The 19,229-nt window shown below is 48.9% G+C and overlaps 1 long non-coding RNA gene and 1 pseudogene across 2 annotated transcripts in view; one reads left to right on the top strand and one right to left on the bottom strand.

Moving 5' to 3' along the window:
- Positions 1-19,229, bottom strand: part of LOC120602159 (uncharacterized) — a 118,933-nt gene that overhangs the window by 90,529 nt on the left and 9,175 nt on the right. For both annotated transcript variants that reach the window (XR_005652645.1, XR_005652646.1), the window contains exon 2: positions 12,822-12,903. This is a non-coding gene — a long non-coding RNA (uncharacterized LOC120602159). The remainder of the gene's footprint in view (positions 1-12,821; positions 12,904-19,229) is intronic.
- LOC120602264 (uncharacterized) lies at positions 17,403-17,521 on the top strand (annotated as a pseudogene).

Here is a 19,229-nt window from a genome sequence, read left to right on the forward strand (position 1 = left end):
CTCTACCATACTCTGAACCAGTAAATCACATTTGCCCAGCTATACAGATCCAATTAAATATTTGCTTCAGATACGAATATAGATCTAGGTACTAAAATATAATAATAATAAAAATTTTCAGTCTTGGGTCTACACAGAAAAGGAAAAGAGAGAAACCATTTTAGTAGTAATAAGTGTGTTACTTCTCCCCTGGGGAAAGAGAAGTGAAGCTCGGATAGCTTCCCCGAAAGGCTGGAGAGAAAGCTGAAGTAACCAAATTCAGCTTATACCGAAGAAAATAAATATTCAAGCTTTCTCCCAGGAGTCTTCCAAGAGCCATCTCACCAAACTGACAGTTTACCAGGCATCTTCCCCCCAACTATGATCTTACTTTGTATTATTTAAATGTTATTTGAGAGGATACTTTGTCTCTTTTTTGAAAATAAAATCCTTAAGGTAGAAGTTGCTGCATATTCTCTCACTGAAGCCAGAAACCGTAATTCTGCAAGTAAATATTACTAGCTGCGACCAAGACTTGAACTTGAAAGCTATGGCAGCCCCTAAACTGTCTGCTCATTAGACCGAGAAGAAATAGCAACCTCTTCCAACTCATCTACCTGCCGCACCATTCCAACACTACACCTCTCGAATCCCATCCCAGTCTGTTAGAGGCTAAATTCCAAGTCGGTGAAAACCCAATCAATGTAGACTAAAACACTACAGACTAACTGTGCCAAAATGATGTAGACAAAATCCATCCACCCAAATGTAGACCAAAATCCATGTAGATTTGGAGCAAAACATTTTTGCTTCCTTCTTTCAATATTTATGGAGTCCATACCACATGCAAACACTACATTAGTATCATTACACCATTATTTGGGTAAACAATCAGATATCCAGAGCTTCTCTAGAAGCTACACGTACTCCATACCATCTAGTATCATTCTGGAATGGTTGTGAAGAAGGCAGCTTTTCTTAGTTCCTCTGGGATAACTTCTGAGAAGACAATTAGAGCTAAATCTAACATTCCTCATTCCTGATTTAACACATTCGCAGATTTAATTTCAGTTAGAATTCAGATTTTGAAATTATTAACATTTCCATCACATCAAAACAAGATTATTAATTTGACAAATCAGAAAGCAGAAACAGACACTTCTGCTTCTAGAGCTCTTCAGAAACTAGATGGGCTATCAGGAAGAATCAAAATCAGATTTTCCTAACAGAAATTACAATGAAAGGTGGAAAAATCCAGGAAAGGTGTGAAATTAAGGGATTAGAAAATGACATAATACATTGATGTCAACAGTGAAACTCAATTTCTTCTCTCCTTCTACCCCCTGGGATTCTCTACTCCCTTTTTCTCATCCCTGCATCCTATCAGCCCAGAACTCCTAATAAAAGTCTTCAGGAGAAAAGAGTAGTCTGTCTACTTTATTTTCCACCCGGTGGTCCCTTCTATCTCTATATCCGGTCTCCACTTTTAGATGAACAGCCGTGAGTGGTCAGAGCCTTGTGGTCTCTTCTTCCATGTACCTCCTCCCAACACCCACAATAACGTACTACACGCAAAGTGGCTTAGGAAATGCCAGCTATCACTCTGGATACCTCCCTTCACATCTTTAATGTGTTCTTCTGTCCTCCCATGTAAGTAGTTGGCTACCTCTCTCTCTGTCCTCTCACCAGGCTTTGCTTGGTTCCTCCCATAGCCCTAGGTACCTGTTCCACACCTCCACCATCTCCCTTGAAAAATTAGTTTTGTTTTGTTTTTTATTTTGTTTTAGGAAAGATACCAGATCATCTGCGTCATATGAAAGTTGTATCATGCCTCAAAGTCCTGAATTCTTATCCAAATGTAGATCAATATGACTTATCCACCAAAACCCATCTGCCTCACCCCTACCTCATACATCATAATCTACATTGAAGAGCCTCCAGCACCATGATTTTGAGGAGATATTCTTTATTCCTGTTCCCTGGTTCTTTCAAAAACCCAATCTGCCTCCTGATTTCTTCAATAGTAAAAGAAAAAAAAGAGACAAAGATAAATCAAAAGAACATAACCCCAAAATTATTTTTGTTAATTTAGAATATACTTTTTAAAGGAAATTATTTTGTTTAAACTAAGGTTGAAATGAGTCTGCCTTCTGGAAGCACACATCACATTTCAATTGATAAGAGCGATGTTGTCCAAGAGCTGCTGGAGAACAAGAGAAAGAACCTATAAATAAACATTTGCCACATATAATCAGCAAAATAGGTGCCATGTATGGATAAGTGTTGTCTGAGCTTCTGATACTGGGGTACTGCCCAAAGTGTGGGGGGTAGGGGTAAGGGGGAAAACAGATGAAGACTCCAACGGCCTTAGAAATTAAAGAGTTGCAACTTGTTTAGTGATAGCAGCAAACTGCCTCTAGGAGACCGAGGAAGCCCGTCTTATTTCAGGCTTCTCCTCCAAGCTTTTATCAATCAATAATATGCCTATGATATACATAAAATTGATAGATTCCAAAAGAGAACAAAGCCATCAAGTTTCGAGGTTTATTTAGCACTGGCTCATTTACAATATACTTGGGACCTCAGACAACCCTTCATACAATGTTTTAAAGACCACTAGGCAGCCACACCCACAAATGGAATTTTGTAATCTTTCTTCCTACAGCCTGACCTGGCCTATAATCCCCAACCGCAGCTTTTTTTAATGAGGTTTTCTTTTTTTTTTTTAAAGGCAGGGAGACTACCTTCAGCAACTGTAAAAATACATATCTAGATCCCTGAGCATCTAGGAAGAAGACCCTCAAATCCTCTCTCATGATCATGGACCACCTTATGGAACTGGAGCTCATTTTCTGCAAAATCCACATCAATGCCCTCCTTAAGAAGATAAGATACTTTCGAATCTCAAGTGAGAAAGGGTGGCAACCATGAAGGAGGCATCAGACCCAGGTGGAAGAATCTTCATTCATTAAAAGAACATGTCTAACCATACTATGTGTTAGGCCCTGTGGGAAAGACAAAGATGAACAAAGCAAGCCTGGACAGAGGGCATGGCGGAGAGGAGGGTAGGACCACGGAAGAGAGGAGCCCAGGAATAACTTCCCCTAAGTCATAATTTTCTAGGACCAGCTCTGCTGAGGATTTTTCTGGTTATGGAGAGAATGGAGTGTAGGCCTCCAAATCACTCTGGCCTTAGCAACCTACCAGCCCTCCCCAAGCTCGCAAGGCCTCTGGCCTGCACCCTCCAATACAAAGTTCTGCCCTGGACCTGTGGAATACCCTCTGCTCAAACCCCACAGGACTTCTAGTGCCAGCAGCACTCCGGGCCCAGCCTTCCTCTCTGGCTCTGTTGTCCTACAAGTCTGTAACCACGAGAAGTCACTTATCCATGATCTTTTCTAACTCAGAGGAGAAAGACCTGAGAAGAAAAATGCAAGTCAAACCCAGGGGCAGGTAAGAGGCTTGGCCAACCAGCACCAGGGAGCAGGTCCGTCCCCCAAGCAGGCGGGGCCGAAGGAGAGGGAACCAAGGGGAGGTGGAACCAAGGGGAGGCGGGGCCCCGAAGAGGCGGGCCTTTGGGGAAGGGGTGGGAAACTGTGAACCAGAAGGTTTAGCGCAGAATCCACGAGGAGAGCTGGAGGTGGGCGGTGGAAGGCAAGTGGGAGGCCCTGCCTGGGTGAGGAGGGGCTTAAAAGGAGCTAAGCTGGGACTAGCAGCAGGATGTGGATCTAGAAGTAAACCCGATTTCCAGAGTCCGGATTGGCTGGAGGAGAGTCTGCGGAGGGGGCGGGGTCCTCCTTGTGGCGATTTGGGAGCCAGTCCCAGATCCAGCTAAAGAATCTCCACTCAAGAGCCCTTTAAACAAAGATAGAAGCACTTGCCAGTCTCTCCAGAATACTCTTTTTAAGTTCCTCTGCTACCACCACCTATCCTGCCCCCCTCACCCACAATTCCCAGTACGCCAAAGATAAAACTAAAAAGGAACCAGTTTAAACTTCATCACAAGGGGTTTCCTGAGATAGTCATTCAGCGTTCATAGTATATTCTAACTGAATATGCATTGCGCTGGAGGAAATAGAGATGAAAAAGATATAGTCCTTGCCTAGAGAGCTTCCTGTTCTAGACATTCAAAAAGTAGGGCTCCCGAGAACCTAAAACAGTGACCAGAGGAAAGTTCCTCCTCCATCCCAGCACGTTAATCTTCAAAGGCAAGACTGTGAACCATCAGAGATGGAGGAGGTGGGGCCTACTGAAAGACTGGGGGCTGAATGGACAAGTGATCAGCTCGAGAAGCCTTCGGTCTCAAGAAAAAGGGGCACCATGGCCTTTACTTTATAGTGCCACTATTCCTCTAAACCCTAAATTAGGTGCACACACGACTAGAGTGGAGATGGGAAAGAGAGGAAAAGAAGGGTAAAGGCAGGACCCTGAAAAAGTAGTCTATACTAACTATACTAAGGCAGAGCATTGAAATTGAAGCAGAAAGAACTGCTCTAGATCTCAGAAAGAGGAAACTGAGGAAAACATAAAAATCACATCGACCCTGCCCTAAGGTGTCACCATTAGGCATGAAGCACTAATTGAACACCTCCTTTGTTTCAAGTGGATGAGTGGCCCCAGCCAAGACTGCGGAGCCAAAATTCCTAGAGGCAAAGGAGACAGGCAGCAGTTGGAAAGATGGCTGTAATGACAGAGCAGTAGGGGAGGGGCATCTGGGTGTTTGATTTATGTCTGTTCCAACAGTCCTAGGCTGTCTTCCCTTGCCTCAAGCTGGGATTTTCCCAGATGTGCATCTGCTTGAGGGAAAGAAGGGCGGGAGCAGGGGGAGGGTCTCCATGCCCTTGCATCTGGTCCCAAGAGCAATCCCTTCCCCTCTCTTCCTGTGCTATTCACTGCCTGCTGGGTAGGGGGTGGGAGACAGGGGAGATGCCAGGGCCCCAGATAATCACCAGGTACTGAAAAGAACTGGTCCAGGGCTGGGGGGAATGCAGAGGATGCAGAGTTGAAGCCATAAATCTCTCTTGGAGGAGGAGGTACAAAAATAGGGGGACCTGACAGTTGGAGCCCATCCAGGTGATTTCACATGAGGTATCTGAACCTTGAGGGATAGGAGGAGGGACAATGAGAGGCTAGCAGGGGTGTGAACCAGACAGGGAAGAGGCTGAAAGAGACAGAGATAAGAGAGGCAAAAAAGAGAGATGAAAGGGAGGACAAGAGATGGGAACAGTGACAGGGGAGGCAGGAAAAGGAGATAGATAGGAGGAGATGGGATGGAGAGACTAAAAGGCACACATGGTGAAACTCATAAAGATGTGATGGTATGAGACGCTCAGAGACTGAGGGAGGGAAGGAAGGAGGGAGGGAGAGAGGGGAGCTGATGGCAGATATAGTTCTAGAAAAACTCAAACCAAAAAAAAATATCTGGAGTCAGAAAGACAGACGGATAGACCCACAGACAGACATATTTGCCTGACAGAGATGAAGGTGAAGGAGGCAAAGAAGGAACAAAGAAAACAGGGATGCAGTGAGGAGGGGGGAGGGAGCAAGACAAAGAGAGAGAGAAGGAGGCAAGTGTAGAGCAGGAGGAGGGGAGCGAGGCCGGGGAGGGGGATATATATTTTCTTTATGATCCTCTTCAATCTCACTCGGCTCGCTGCTGTGGCTGTTCTCCTCTCAGGTGCTGCTCTGTAGTGGATGTGCCCAGAAAGCTGATAGTGTGAAGCGGCTGCCGTAGCTGCCCCCACACTCTTTCCCAGTGCCAACCTGGGGGATCTTCAGAAACTACTACATGGATGTGAAAACCCAGCCTGCCTCCCCTACTCTGTCCCCCAAAATGCTGAAATTAAAAGAATGCCTGAATCTCAGCCCTAAATTTTTCAGAGCGAATGCAGCCTGGCACAACCAATTCGGGGCGGAGTGGGGCAAAGAAGAAAAAAGAATAAAGGTAGGCAGGCAAGCCAGGGAGGGAAGTTCTGGAGGAAGTGTCGGGGGACAGACTTTGGTTAGAGATCACCTGAAGAAGAGGGAGAAGAGGTAAGGACTAGGAAGATGTCTGTGTGTGAGAGCTAAATAAGTAGCATGCCGAATATGAGCAAAATAAGAAACTAGTGACTGTCTGTTACTTTGGAGTCAGACACCTTCTGAGAAGTCATGATCAATGCCTTCAAGCAACTTTCCACTAATAGGCCCCTACAAAAATACACACCAACCCACAGAAGGGTAAACCGAGGGATAGAATAGAGATCCTGAGACCAGTGTATGTGTGTGAATCTAGATTTTAAGGGACCAGTGGTAGAGTAAGCAGGCTAGTTTCTGAAGATCTAAGATAGTATGGCAAGCTGGACCCGGCCTTTTTTCCCCAAGGTGATCTTGAGGCTGAGCAAGCAGCTGAGATTTGTAAAGACTAGCTCCCCTGGCAACCCTCAAGGCCAGGGAAGACCCTAAGAACGTTAACTGAAGCAATCTAAATAGGAATTGTTCTCCCCTCTCCCTTCCCTGCCAGCCACATTTAAGGTCCCAGAGGCCAGATGTTATTGTTAGAACCCAAGGTGTCTCTTGGGAAGCAAGAAGAACCTTATCACAGCTGATTTGGGCCTCCCAGAGTTAAATTCAGAGGCTGCAAGGCAACAACTGAGGTCCTTTACCTCTTCCTACATCCATCACAAAGGGGTTTGGGTGGGTGGCCACCAGAGGATCAGAGAGACTTCACAAACCAGAGAAAAAGAGGGCACAATTCCCTGGGGCCCTGGCAACAGCTGGATAGGTCAGTATATCTGGAATAGGGACCAAGGTTGGGCAGTCCAGGCTCCAGGCCAGCTGAAGAACTCCCAAGACAGTTCTAATTCCTTGGCGGGGTCACGCAAAACTGGTAACTGGGAAGCTCTGCAGTACCAAAAGGGGACGCTAGGAAGTGCTCGCCAACAGCCAGGCTCCGAAGAGTCAATAGTCGGCTGACGTGAAGGAGACTGAAGACCGGAAGGCAATCGATCAGAGTCGCCCTGGCAACCGAGCTGAGCCCGAGACAGACAGCACGTCGATAATGAAATCATCGTTAAATGACTTCAAGTCCTAATTAATAATCCGGGCCAACCGAGGCCATGCCTGACCGGGGTCGAGGGGGAGGGGATGTCATTGTTGGAGGAGCATTGGAACCTTTTGGACAATTAATCAATTAATCCACTCACTCAATAATTGGATCTTTTGTCCTCTACTGTGCCCCCTCCACCACCCCATCCACCTCTGACTGTGGGGAGGGTAAGAAGAGAAGTGGGGCTAATCGTTTCCAAGGGCCACAGTGACTCCCTCTCCTTTTTATCCACACATCTGTTTCCTGGACCAACTAACAAAGCCTTCCCCAAGGTTGGACTTTCCTGTGCTCTTCTACAAGACCCACCCAAGGGTAAATATTTCAGGTCCTGGACCCTAGCTGTCCACAGACAGCTCTCCACACCCTCCTACCCCTTAACCCACCTCCTCCCATCTCTACCACCACCACCCCCGCACACAGGCAGACACATCACTGACTCACAGCCCACTCTGACTGAGGAAAGAGCAATGAACAACAATCCCAGCCACACCAGCCCACCACTAGATATGTGACCTTGGGCAGGTTATGCCCTCCCCAAGGCCTCAGTGTCCTTCCTGGTCTCTAGCCTGAGAGGATCTAAAGGATTTCCAAGATTCCTTCCCATCCCCTCATCTTTTATTATAATAATTGGACCTGAATGTCTCCTAGTACTCTCTACTCAGTTTCTTTACCTCGGGAAGGTAAGAGGGGGATTGGAAGGAGTGCCAGGTACTGATTTATCAAGTGCCTCATCCCCAAGAAACTCATTTTGAGACCCTAAGAAAGGGGAGATGTCAGAAGGGTGTATGGAGGGATGCTTCCCCCAGCCCATCCCCCACTGGCCCAGTTATGCTGGCCCTTGCCACCCACCTTGCTTATTGCTCTCCACAACCCCCAGCAGGAAATGAAAAAGGTACAGGAAATTGCACTTTAAATCCCCTAGCTCCTGGCTCCCTCCACCAAGTCAGGGAGCTGGGGAAAGACTAAACTCATGGACCAGGCTTTCTCTGTTTGTAATTACCAAGCCACTTAGAAGGAGAGGGAGCTCCCTGCAAAACAAGCCCCTCCCTCCAAAACAGCTAAGTGGATTATCAAAAACAGTGATGTTGGAGGAGAGCATTTGGGTTTGGTGAGAAGGAACCAGGGGTTTGGGGGGAAAATAAAGAGCCAGTGGGACACGGGAACTAAACAGGTGATAGCCTCCTTTCTGGGAGAGCTGATTTATAGCGCCACCTGTAGCCTGGAGAAATGATGTGTAGCCAAAGGCTGAGATGGGCTGGGAGGATGGAGAGGGAACTCTCCAGAGAAGCCCTGCAAAGATCAGGGAGAAAAACCTACCAGGTCCATCCCACCCCCATGAATACTTAGGAGTTTAATAACGTTCAGAATGTCCAGGTTTTACGTGTAATTAAATCCAGGAGCTAGGTAATTACGTTTCTTCTCCATGTGCTACCCTTTACCTTTCCCCTCTCCCACATACGCACATCTTTTATGAAAGACATTGAACCATATCCTGGACTTCAGAAAATACCTCCACTAAAGAAGTGGGCTTAACTTCAGCAAAAGGAATTTAGAATACACTTTGGAAAGGATTTCCTTAGAGTTAGGGCTGGTAAATGCTAGAACAAATGAGAAGAGAAGCACGCGCGCATGCACACACACACACACACACACACACACACAGAAATAGAAAAGCCCTATTGACTATTTCTTGATTATTTCTTTTCACGTGGGATTGATCTCCACATGATGTCTCCCACATTATGGGGCAAAATACAGTCTCTCTGAACATTAGGAAAATAATTGCCCTCTAACCCTTAGTTCCAGGAGGGAGATGACTATTTCCCTCCCCAGGTCACGGCAAACGTGCTGCAGAAAGATTACACAGCTTGTCAGTAAGAGCGCCACATGCAGACGCCTAGCCTGGAGTCGTATGCCCCAAGCCCTCCCTCTCCTGTTTTATCTCAACCTCTCTGCACTTCTCAGTGTCCATTCTTTGGACTCACTCTGTGAACCAGATCCTGGGGAGGGGGAGAGGGGGGAAAGGGTCCAAAGAGAAAAGACAGAACTCTGCTCTCCACATGTGAGAAGAGATACCCACCAAACAAGAAATCCAGGAAGAGCCAAAAAATGCCTGTAAGTTAAAACATTGTAGCCTAATCCTTCAAGTGCTGAGGGACCTATGGGAGGGAGAGTGGGAATAGAGGTTGAGAGTATAAAGCAAAACTGGAGGGAAGTAAATGCCAGTTTTAGAGGATGGAGGATGGATGCAAAGGGCTTGGGAGGCAGGAGGCCGATGTGCTCAGCAGGTATGGAGAAAATAAGCTGAGAAGATACCACAGATGAGGATGATTTAAAATGCCTAATACACAGAAATTTATAAATCTTTACAACTGTACACAGTTCTTTTGCATAAATCTCACTTTATCCTCAATAACAAGTCACAGAAGCTGGTATTGGTATTGCCGTTTTATAGATAATGAAACTAAGGCACAGAGAGGCTAAGTAACTTGCTTCAGGTCACGGAGCTGATAAGTGGCAGAACAAGGAATCGAATTACTGCATTCTGGTGCTAACTCCTACAGGTTCTGCCCTGGAAAGCAACCAGGCTTGGGGCCTAGTTGTGTGAGGGAGATATCACTCTCCAGAGAGCAAAAGACCTGCCTTCTGGTGCCTTTTTCAGGATGTTCTGCCCAGAACTCTGGCAAGTTAGCCTAGGCCTCATATGTAAAATGGGAAAGTGATATCTTACCCTGTGAAGATAGGCTAAAACAAATAATTTACTGAAAAATTTTGAAGCTTTAAAATGCAATAATTCAACCCGTGAAAGGGGTAAATAAAGGGGAAAGCCAGGATAAAGGTTTCAAAGCCTTCAGTCTTCCCATTACTGGTCCCCATCCCAATCCCTGTCTTCCCCTCTTTACTGACCCCCAGAGGCCTGTTTCTCACATTTCAGTCTGAACAGCTTTCTTCACCCAGCCATGGCTCACTCAGTAGCCCTTGAAGTCCAGGATCATTCATCCTCACACCCTCTGAGGGCACATCAAGGCCAAGGAAGTCAGCCTAGCTTTCCAGCATCTTGCACACCCAGCCCAGGATCACAATAGAACTACAACATGGGACATTTTATATTGCTGTCCCACATCCCCACCACCACTGCCGCCCCATTACACCCCACCCCTGGAGGGCTGGCCCTCTAGGACATCACAGTCCAAGCTCTCTGCCTACTTCCTCCAGGAAACCTGACCTCCCAAACCTCGCCCCTTCCATCCCTCTGCCTCCCCAACACACATTCCTCGATGCATACACATGCACACCTACACATTTCTTCCTCATCTGCCTCCAAGGTTCACATTCCCTACCCCGAGATAACGCAGTTACTGAGAGCTCTCTTAGTTTTACTGCTCCTCCTAACTAAATGAATACCATTCTCCTTGTCTTCCAGGAAGCCTATGGACTTCCTCTGTCTTCCTCTATCTTCCCTCCTTTGATCATTTCCAGTCACCCATCATTAGAGTCATGGTCTTGGTCCAGTTGCTCTTGACCACCTCAACTCACAAACATTTGCTGAAGGAGTGTCCAGTGCTGTGCCTCTGGGTCTTGGATAACAGCCTCATCTTACTATCAGTCTAGGAACTCCCGCAGGGCAGGGCAGGGCAGGGCCTGTGCTCCACCCTCTGGATCTCCCCTCACTCTACCAGTCGAGTGTGTAACTCACTGATTCTATTTTCCAGCAGAGTGGAGGGAACTGAGAAAGAAACCCAAGCAGGGTTAGAATTCTGAGCCCACACTTCGCCCTGTAAGATTTAGTGTCAAGAAGACAGGCAGCTGGGGGGAATTGATCTCCAGTGCAGTACTGCTTTCCTTTAGGAATTCAGGACCCCTTGAGGCGAGGGGGTGAACATAAGCCTCAAGGGGCGGGAATACTGGGGGAGCTGGACTCCCAGACTCACTGCAGCCTCCTAGTGGACACAGTCCCATGACTGCATCTACAGAGGGTGCGGCTGCTGCTGCGGGCCTAATCCAGGCTGGACTTCGGGCATGCTTCCACACTTCCTGGGTGTGAATGTGCTCAGTCCACATGGTTTCCGGTGTTCTGCGGTTCAATTCGATTTCCATCCTCTCTTCTTGTCCACACTCACAGGCATTTCCTGTGCTCAAAGCTTAGAGTATTAGATTGAACCATATGAAATTCCTGATATTCAATTGGTTTTGTCCTATAAAGTTTATAACTTGGTTCTTCTCCCCTCAAAAAAAAAAAAATTTTTAATTCCAAGCTGAGAAGACAGGAGGGCAGACTGTGGAAGGGCGAATAATAATAATATGAGCTAATATATGTTGAGTACATACCACGTGCCAAGTATGTCGTTACATCGGTAATCACGGCGCTAATTCTCACAAGTTCCTTGAAGCACCTACAATTATTTCCCACATTTTACAAGTGAGCCCAGGTTAGAAGCTACATGGTGAGGTACAGGGCCAGTCAGAGAAAGAACCCCGACAGAAGCAGAGCGAGAGGGCGACCGGGGGGCTGCGGCAGCCGCAGGCAGACGGCGGGAGAGCTGAAGGAGAGCGTGGAGGGGGAGGCCCAGGCGCGTGCAGACGGAGCGGAAAGGCCGCCACGCCGAGGAGTCTACGACGCTAAGGGGACCGTGATGACTGCGGCACAGAAAGAAAAGCCAACGTCCAGGCGAAAGTGTGAAAAGCGGGAGGGCGGGAGGAGCGACCCTGTGCAAGAGATATGTAGACTGCGGCAAAACGAGGACGCGAGGGTTTTAGAGGCAGAGCGCGGAGAGGGAGAGGGGGAGTCCGCCGCAGCGCGAGAGGGAGTAAGGGGAGGGGAAAGCGAAGGAGGAAGCGAGAGCGGCCCGAAAAAAAAGAAAGCCAGACGCTCGCCCCGGCCGTCTGGTGTGCGGGGAGACCTTCATCTCAAGGACACTGAGAAAGGCAGATGGATGGTGGAAAACAGGGGAGCGGCGACCCCGGCGAGGCGGGCTCCGGCCCAGCCGCGCCGCCCGCGGTTGCGCTGCCCTCGCCCCGGACGCCCCTGTTCGGCGCCCCGCAGCCCCCGAGCGCGCCCCCGCCCTCCCCGGCCCAGCCCGCGCCCGGCGCCCGCATGAAATTGGCTGCAGCCGTAATGAGTCCGCGCCGCGCGGAGGATGCTGAGGGCCCGCCAGGGAGCCGTGCGCGCCTCGTTTAGCTTGTTTATTGTTCAGGCCTAATTAAAACGTTCCACCGCGCTGCGTTTACATCCGCCCCCTGCTAATGAATTCTCGGCCGCCGGGCGATTTCGGAAACTGCCGCGGGCCGGAAGGGGGGCGGGAGGTGGCGGGACTAGGGAAGGAGTGAAGGAGGGGGCATCCCCCACCCCGACACACACACACACACACGCACACACACACACACGCACGCACGCGCGCGCGCAGACCCGTACACGGGCCGAGGAGCAATTAGACATCCGGCGATTGGCGCCGAGGTCCGAATGGTGACCCGCAGCCCCATCGCCCCAAAACATGGCAGGCGTTTGGAGGTGATAGAAGGCAGGGCCGCAGGGCTCTTAAGGGGGCGCGGAGAGAAGGTCATGAGCGAGGATACGTGTCCTGTGCCTACTAGGCCTGTGTGTTCCTGAGAGCGTATGTGCATGTGAGTGCACCTGCTCCTGGGACCGCGTCCCCAAAGCGGCCCGTGTGCGCAGGACTCTGTCTGTCTGTTGGTGGGTCCCTCTGGCTGCTCATGCCTCTTTCTCCCCCGCAGGGGGAGTCTGCGTGTGACTTACAGTGTTCTGGTCTCTCTGGGCGCAGCAGTTTGCCGTTTTGCTGTTTGCCTTCTTGTCACAACCTCAGCGAGGGCAGATGGAGCTAGTGGAGGGGGAGAGACAGACGGTGATGCTTGGGCAGCCAGGACTCCCCGCTGGCCCCATTCTTCCTTCATACACGCGCACACACATATACACAACACACATGCATGCACACACACTCTGCCCTCCACCGCATGTAGCCAGATAGACAAAAAGCAATGGAGATAACATTCACACATGACCACATAGAAACATAAATGAACAAATGCACTTATAGTGACATGCCGGTCACATACACACATGGAAAGACAAGAGCCTGGAACGCAAAGCCAAGTGGCACAAAGCCACCTGGATGTACATGCTTCTCCTCACCCACACATACACGGAAGTCATGCAAACTTGCATACACACTTCTCCAGACAATTGTGCATGCATGCATGCATCACTGCCTGACACTTGTCAGTGTACCCTCCAGCAGGCCCCAATTCCTCTGGTAGCAAATTCAAATCGCCCAGCGCGGCCTTCAAAATTTGTCCTCCATTCTGCTTCATGATGGTTCCCCAACCAGCTCTTCATTCCAGGCCAGCAAAGCTGGCTGGATTGTGGTTTGTTCATCCTGCCTCAGAGCTGTCAGAGAGATACTTTTCCTCTTCTCTGACTCTGTTCCATGCTGTGTTGCATTTCTCCTTGCATACCCTACTTATAACTCCCCTCCTCCAGGCAGCCTTCCCTGATGAACTAACTGGCTCTGATTCCGAGTTTGCCCAAGTCATTTGCACTTGTTGATCTGTGTTGTGGTGAGCTGTCACCAGGTTACTTTGCATGTTATCTTGGTGGGGAGGAGGACTGTAAACTCCCCAAGGGCAAGACCACTTAGTCAAGTATTTCTGTCAAATGCCAGGCCTCACCCCTTGAGGCAAGGCTGTGAATGCTCATGGGAGCACTACTACCTGGTTTTAACAGGTGGAAAAATGAAACAAGGCCTCAAGCAGTCACTAGAAAGTTCTCCTGTTACATCCTGGAAATATCTCATTCAAAATAACCTTTCAGAGCCACTTTGGATGGGGTACACCTTCCACAGTGTCCTCCCATATTCACATTGTTCCTAACTGGAAACATTGCTTCTGAGCTGAGTCTTCACCTTATTCTCCAGGAGAAAATTTGGCTGTTTTCAAAAATTAGATCCACCCTAAAGGATAAAAATGTGCCTCTGGTGATGATGCTCAGAGCTGTGCTACGGTCTCTAAAGGCAATCCCCAGAGAGGAATGCCAGGAATGACCCTGGCTATACCAGCGTCACCCAACAGTGCTACTTTGAAGAAGATGGCATGCATTGGAATAGGTTCTTTGTATTTAAAAAAAAAAAAAGCAAGACTGCCCTAAAAATTCATTTGTTGACTGCCTCCCCAACTCACCACAGGGTTGTTTCCTCCCAGCCCAACCTCTTGGGAGATAAGTGCCCTGCCTGCCCCCCCACCTATACCTTCCCCTTAGTCTTAACAACCAGCTTTCTCTCTATGTCCCTCTCTCTCTCCTGCAGATAGAGGCTCCCACCCTCTCCCTGTCTTTCATTTGCAAATAAGTCTCCATCATATTTGTTTTTCCACCTGTCTTTGTCTTCTGTTGATTTCTCTTCTCCCTTTTTCAATATCACTTTCTCTCACTCCGATTTTAGTTGGGGCTCTGCCATTTCTTTTCCCATCTCAGTCTTTCTCTAATTTCCATCTTTTTTCTGTTCTCTCTCCCGCCCTCCACCTCCATTGCTCAGAGCAGTCACTGCATGGGGAGTGTGCGTAGAAGTCTAGTTCAGCACCAGATGACTGACATTTTGGATGGAGCTTGGAATTGCTGTGTTCCTGCTCCCCCTACACACACACACACACACACACACACACACACACACACACACATTTATGAGCCTCTCCTCCTACCCAAGTCCCAGCTCCTGAGAGGCCAGCAGAGCCCTTGACCCAGAGCCTTCATCCCACCCTCTACAACCTCTACCTGGCCCTTCTCACTGCCTCCTCCTACCCTCCAATCCTCTGGTTTCCATTTCCTCTCTTCCATTCTCTATCTCCCTCTCCCTCTGTCTCTGCACATTTGTCTCAGTATGTTCTCAGCCCTGGTCCCGGGTTGCTCTGCCTTTGGTTCTGGGTTCAGGGCTTTTGGTTTCTTCCTGAGCCTGGTTCCAACTCACATCTGAGTCTGTGTCTGTCTCTGCTATTTCTAGCCTCTGGCTCTGTCTTTGTGTCTGTCTTCAATCTTTCTCTCTGCTCTCCAGATGCTCCTCTCTCTTTCCTCTCTCCTGTTTCTGGGTCTGTCTCTCTTCTGTCTCTCCCATTCCACTCTGTGAATGTCTCTGTTCACTCTGTGTCTCAGTCTCTTTTCATCTCCAGGGTGCTGTGCCTCACTCTGCATTATTGGTCCCGCTTTGTCAGTCTTGGCTTGAATTTACTGGGTATTTCTGGCCCTGTCTCTGTGTCTGTCTCCCCCCTTCACTGCCTCTTTGCACTGCCCTGCAGTTATGAGGGGTGGGCTGGCGCGGCGGGCTTCCAACGGGGACTGGGCGGGTGGCCCTTTGTGTGGAAGATTGACGGCCATACGGCGGCGCAGCCTCCGCAGCGCTGATTAGGATGCAGCGCGGGGTCCGACTGCAGCATTCTCCTCACCGAACATTCTCCATGACTCCAAATGCTGGTCCCCTCCCTGCCTGCTACCAGTCTCAGGGTCGTGTGCTTTACCTCTCCCCCAGCCCCAGTTTCTCCACTGGGAGCCACTAGATATTCTGGGAGGGCAGTCGAGGGCCCCCTCTCTTACCCAGGTATCCATGTCTTGTGCATTGTAAGAAAAAATGAATGAGGAGAGGTGGGAGGCTGACTGGCAGTGCTTTGCTGGTGGCAGGAGAGTGGGAGGCATGTGAAGAACAGAAATGTCCCTGGGAGCTTTGTCCCAGCATCCCTGATGAAGAATTGCCAAGCAGTTCCTTGCACCCCTCAGACAGGCACATGAGGAGCAACAAGTCCAGGGAGGAGAAGCGGCAGGTTTTAAAACACAGAAAGGGGAACAGAAATATGCATGCCCCTCTATTCCCCTCATAGCACCTATAACCCTTCCTTGTACATAGGAAGCTCTCAATTAAATTATTGGCTCGTATTTCACCATTTCTCCAATAATTAGTGCCTAAGTCAGTGGAACTCATTTCTTTTAAATATGCCTCCCCATTCCCCCCACTTATCCACCCGCAGCAATCCAGTATCTGCCCTCTGAACAGTTTCCCTTCCAAGCCTTCCAAGCAAGCACCCCGGTGATTAATATATTCCAGCTCCAAATCCCAGTCATTCCAACCACTCCACCTCCATCACCTATCTACCTGGTGACCCTCCCTCCCTTGCCCACCCCAATGCAGCCTGGCTACCTGGGTTCCTCCCCAAAGACAGTTACTAAAAAGCACTGAGAACTAGAAGGGGAGGGCCAAGGGCAGCATGGTGGGTGGGAGGGGATTCCAGAGCTAGCAAATAAAGAGTCTTGTCAGCATCTGTCATACATGCCATCTCCCTCCATCATCCCTGTCTCTTGCCACCTGGCTTCTGCCAATCCATCTCCCGGCTGACGCTGACGGACTGAGCTCAGGTGCAAATTCACGGAAGTCGTGTAATACCTGGTCTGCTTCAGACCCATTTTCTCCAGGAGTGTCACTAGACCCTGACGTCTTTCTTTGAAACTCCGGGCGACCCTAGGAAGCTGGGGCTGTAGGTGGAACCCAAGGAGGAAGAAAAATTGCCCTCTCTGCTCAATATCTTAGTCTCAGCCCTTTGTCTCCACCGCACATCCCCAAAAGTAGAACTCAAAACTTCAGGCAATAGTATGGAGGATTAAATCTCAGGAAGACCATCCTAGCCTTAAAGAGGTTGTGAATGCCTCCAGAAACTAGAGAATTGTTGGAGAAAAAAAGATGCGGTTTGAAAGATCACTTCTTGTAATATACCAAATTTCCACCAGGGGGCGAAGGACGCAGACTTAGGTGGAACCTTCTCTGCAGCGACCTGCGAAGGACTCGGCGGCCACAGGAGGGCGGCAGAGAACAGTGCTCCCTGCAGAACCCAGACCTCGGCCCTAGGTACTGTCAAAGATGGGGCTGTGCTGCACAGGCTTGGGGAGTGTTGTTTCAGCAAGAAACCGTGAATTTCTGAATTCAATAAATGCTCTTGCAGCCCTCTCCATTTGGGCATCCCTTCTCAGGCTCTTAGGACCCTGAAATACCGTCATCCACCCCGGCCTCCTTCCATTCTGGTCCCTCAGCTCTGGGGCTGCTGGCACAGAAAGGCCCTGTGGCTTTTCCTTCACAGTTGTACAGCAAATGACACTCAAGCTCATAGAAAGAGGTGACGTTTCATAGCGTCCTAGCTGATAACTGGAGCCAGAACTAGAACCCAAGTTTTCTCCATTCTCAGTACAGGCTTCTTCCCATTGTCCTGGCTGATGTTCCTGAAAGAAAAGCATACTTTACAAGCCCCAATGGAAAACCAGCTCACAATCCTTGGTTTAAAAAATCAATGCCGAGTCTATGGCCATGCCACCCTGAACAAGCCCGAGCCCGTCTGATCTTGGAAGCTAAGCAGGGTCCGGCCTGGTTAATACTTGGATGGGAGACCACCTAGGAAGACCAGATGTTGTAGGTGCTGCAGGTGTAAAAAATTAAAAAGATAAGGGATTGTAAGCTGACAAGGTCCTTGCAATCTGTGAGGTCAACCAAAGGGTGCCTTACCATAAATAAATAAATAAATAAATAAATAAATAAAATCAATGTCAAAGCTATACCTTTCCCCATGTTTACATATATAACTGGTGCATATAAAACTGTTGACCACAGAGCAGAGAGATGACCTCCTCTTTTTAAGCACATACACCTGTCTACCCCTCAGAGTCCCACAGCCCCTGTCCCTCTCTTCTTCCTGAACTGCAAGAGGAATGTCTCTTCATTTATAATTTGCATTTTCACTGTATTTTCAGAGGCTCCTCAAAGCTACAAACAAACACTTTCTCAACTTTAACCTTGGTCCCTCCTACCACAGCACAGCGCTTTACAAATGGAGGAGAAGGGCTGCCCAGGGATCCTCTCTCCCAGGCCCTTCACTGCTCCTTGCCTCTCCCCATCCCTCTGCTGACCCATCTATTTCTCCTCCAGATCCTTCTTGCCACTATTGGCCCTCCATGACCCAAGTCTTCTGTCTAGCCCTCACTTCTCCCTCTCTCCTTGGAGATAAAGAGCTAACAGAGGGTGAGAGTAACTGAGGAGGGATGAAGCCAATTGTAGGGGGATGTGTGTGTAAATTCGTAGGCTGATAGGCTGTGTACACATACATGTGTGCCACACACCACCCCTTCTAAATAGCCCCCACACACACATGATTCCATACCATCCATGCCCCCATCCAGGACTCTTTCTTTATAAAACAGGAGGAAAAAATATCATCTCAACCTCTCAAAAACCTTATTCCAATTTTCATCCTCTTGGGGAAAACTGAAAAGACAAGACACCCCTCCCCTTTTTTTTTCCTTTCCCCATCTGCCTCCTGTCCACTCTGGCTTTTGAGATTTCTCCCTAGATCTTTGGGTACAGCCCCCGACACACACACCTTCCCCAGTATCAAGGAAGCACCAGATGCAGCCTCCTCCCTGCAAAGGACTGAGACAAATGCCAATCACACTGGTGCCTCTCACGGTGCCCATTCTCCTATGAATTCCCAAGGTCAAAACCATTCTGATGTTATTAAAAACATAAATGTTGCATACCAGGCAGCGGGGGGAAAAATTATAAGGCAGCCAGACGAGAGGGAGACGGAGGGACCGGTAATTGTCTTCGTCTTCCCAGAGTCAAGCTCCATGGGGCTGGAGCTGCACACAGAACATTGCTTTTTAATTTAACTCAGTAAGGTCAGTGGCAGCAAATGAGGCAGGGGAGGAATGGTACCTCTGAGGGAGGGCGCCGGGGCACAGCCCCCACCCTGAGCCTGCAGAGCCGGGCTTCTGGCCAAGATCTCCAGGCAGTGCCTGGGGAAGCAGAGGGAAAATGGCAGGGGAGATTCGATGACTCTCAGCCCTCCAAGGAAGGGGACTGGACTCAGGGGGGTGGAGAAGGAGATATCATTGGGAGGGCTTCTGAAGAACTGTTATTTGGGTGCGGAGAAAGGAAAAGTCTTTGAAAGGACTCTAGGTGAGACCAGAGGACTCAAGTTGATGGAGACAAATACCCCCCTTTATTCTCTCCCTACAGACCCACTGTACAGAAGAAAATAACAAGGGCCACGATTGGAATTTAGGGGTTCATCCTGCCCCCCAACACCCATGAATCCTGAATCTCAAGCAAGAGAGTTCTCCAGTAAAATG

The sequence above is a fragment of the Pteropus medius genome, unplaced genomic scaffold (assembly GCF_902729225.1).
Source record: "Pteropus medius unplaced genomic scaffold, Ma_sr-lr_union100, whole genome shotgun sequence".
NCBI classification, from domain to species: Eukaryota; Metazoa; Chordata; class Mammalia; order Chiroptera; family Pteropodidae; genus Pteropus; species Pteropus medius.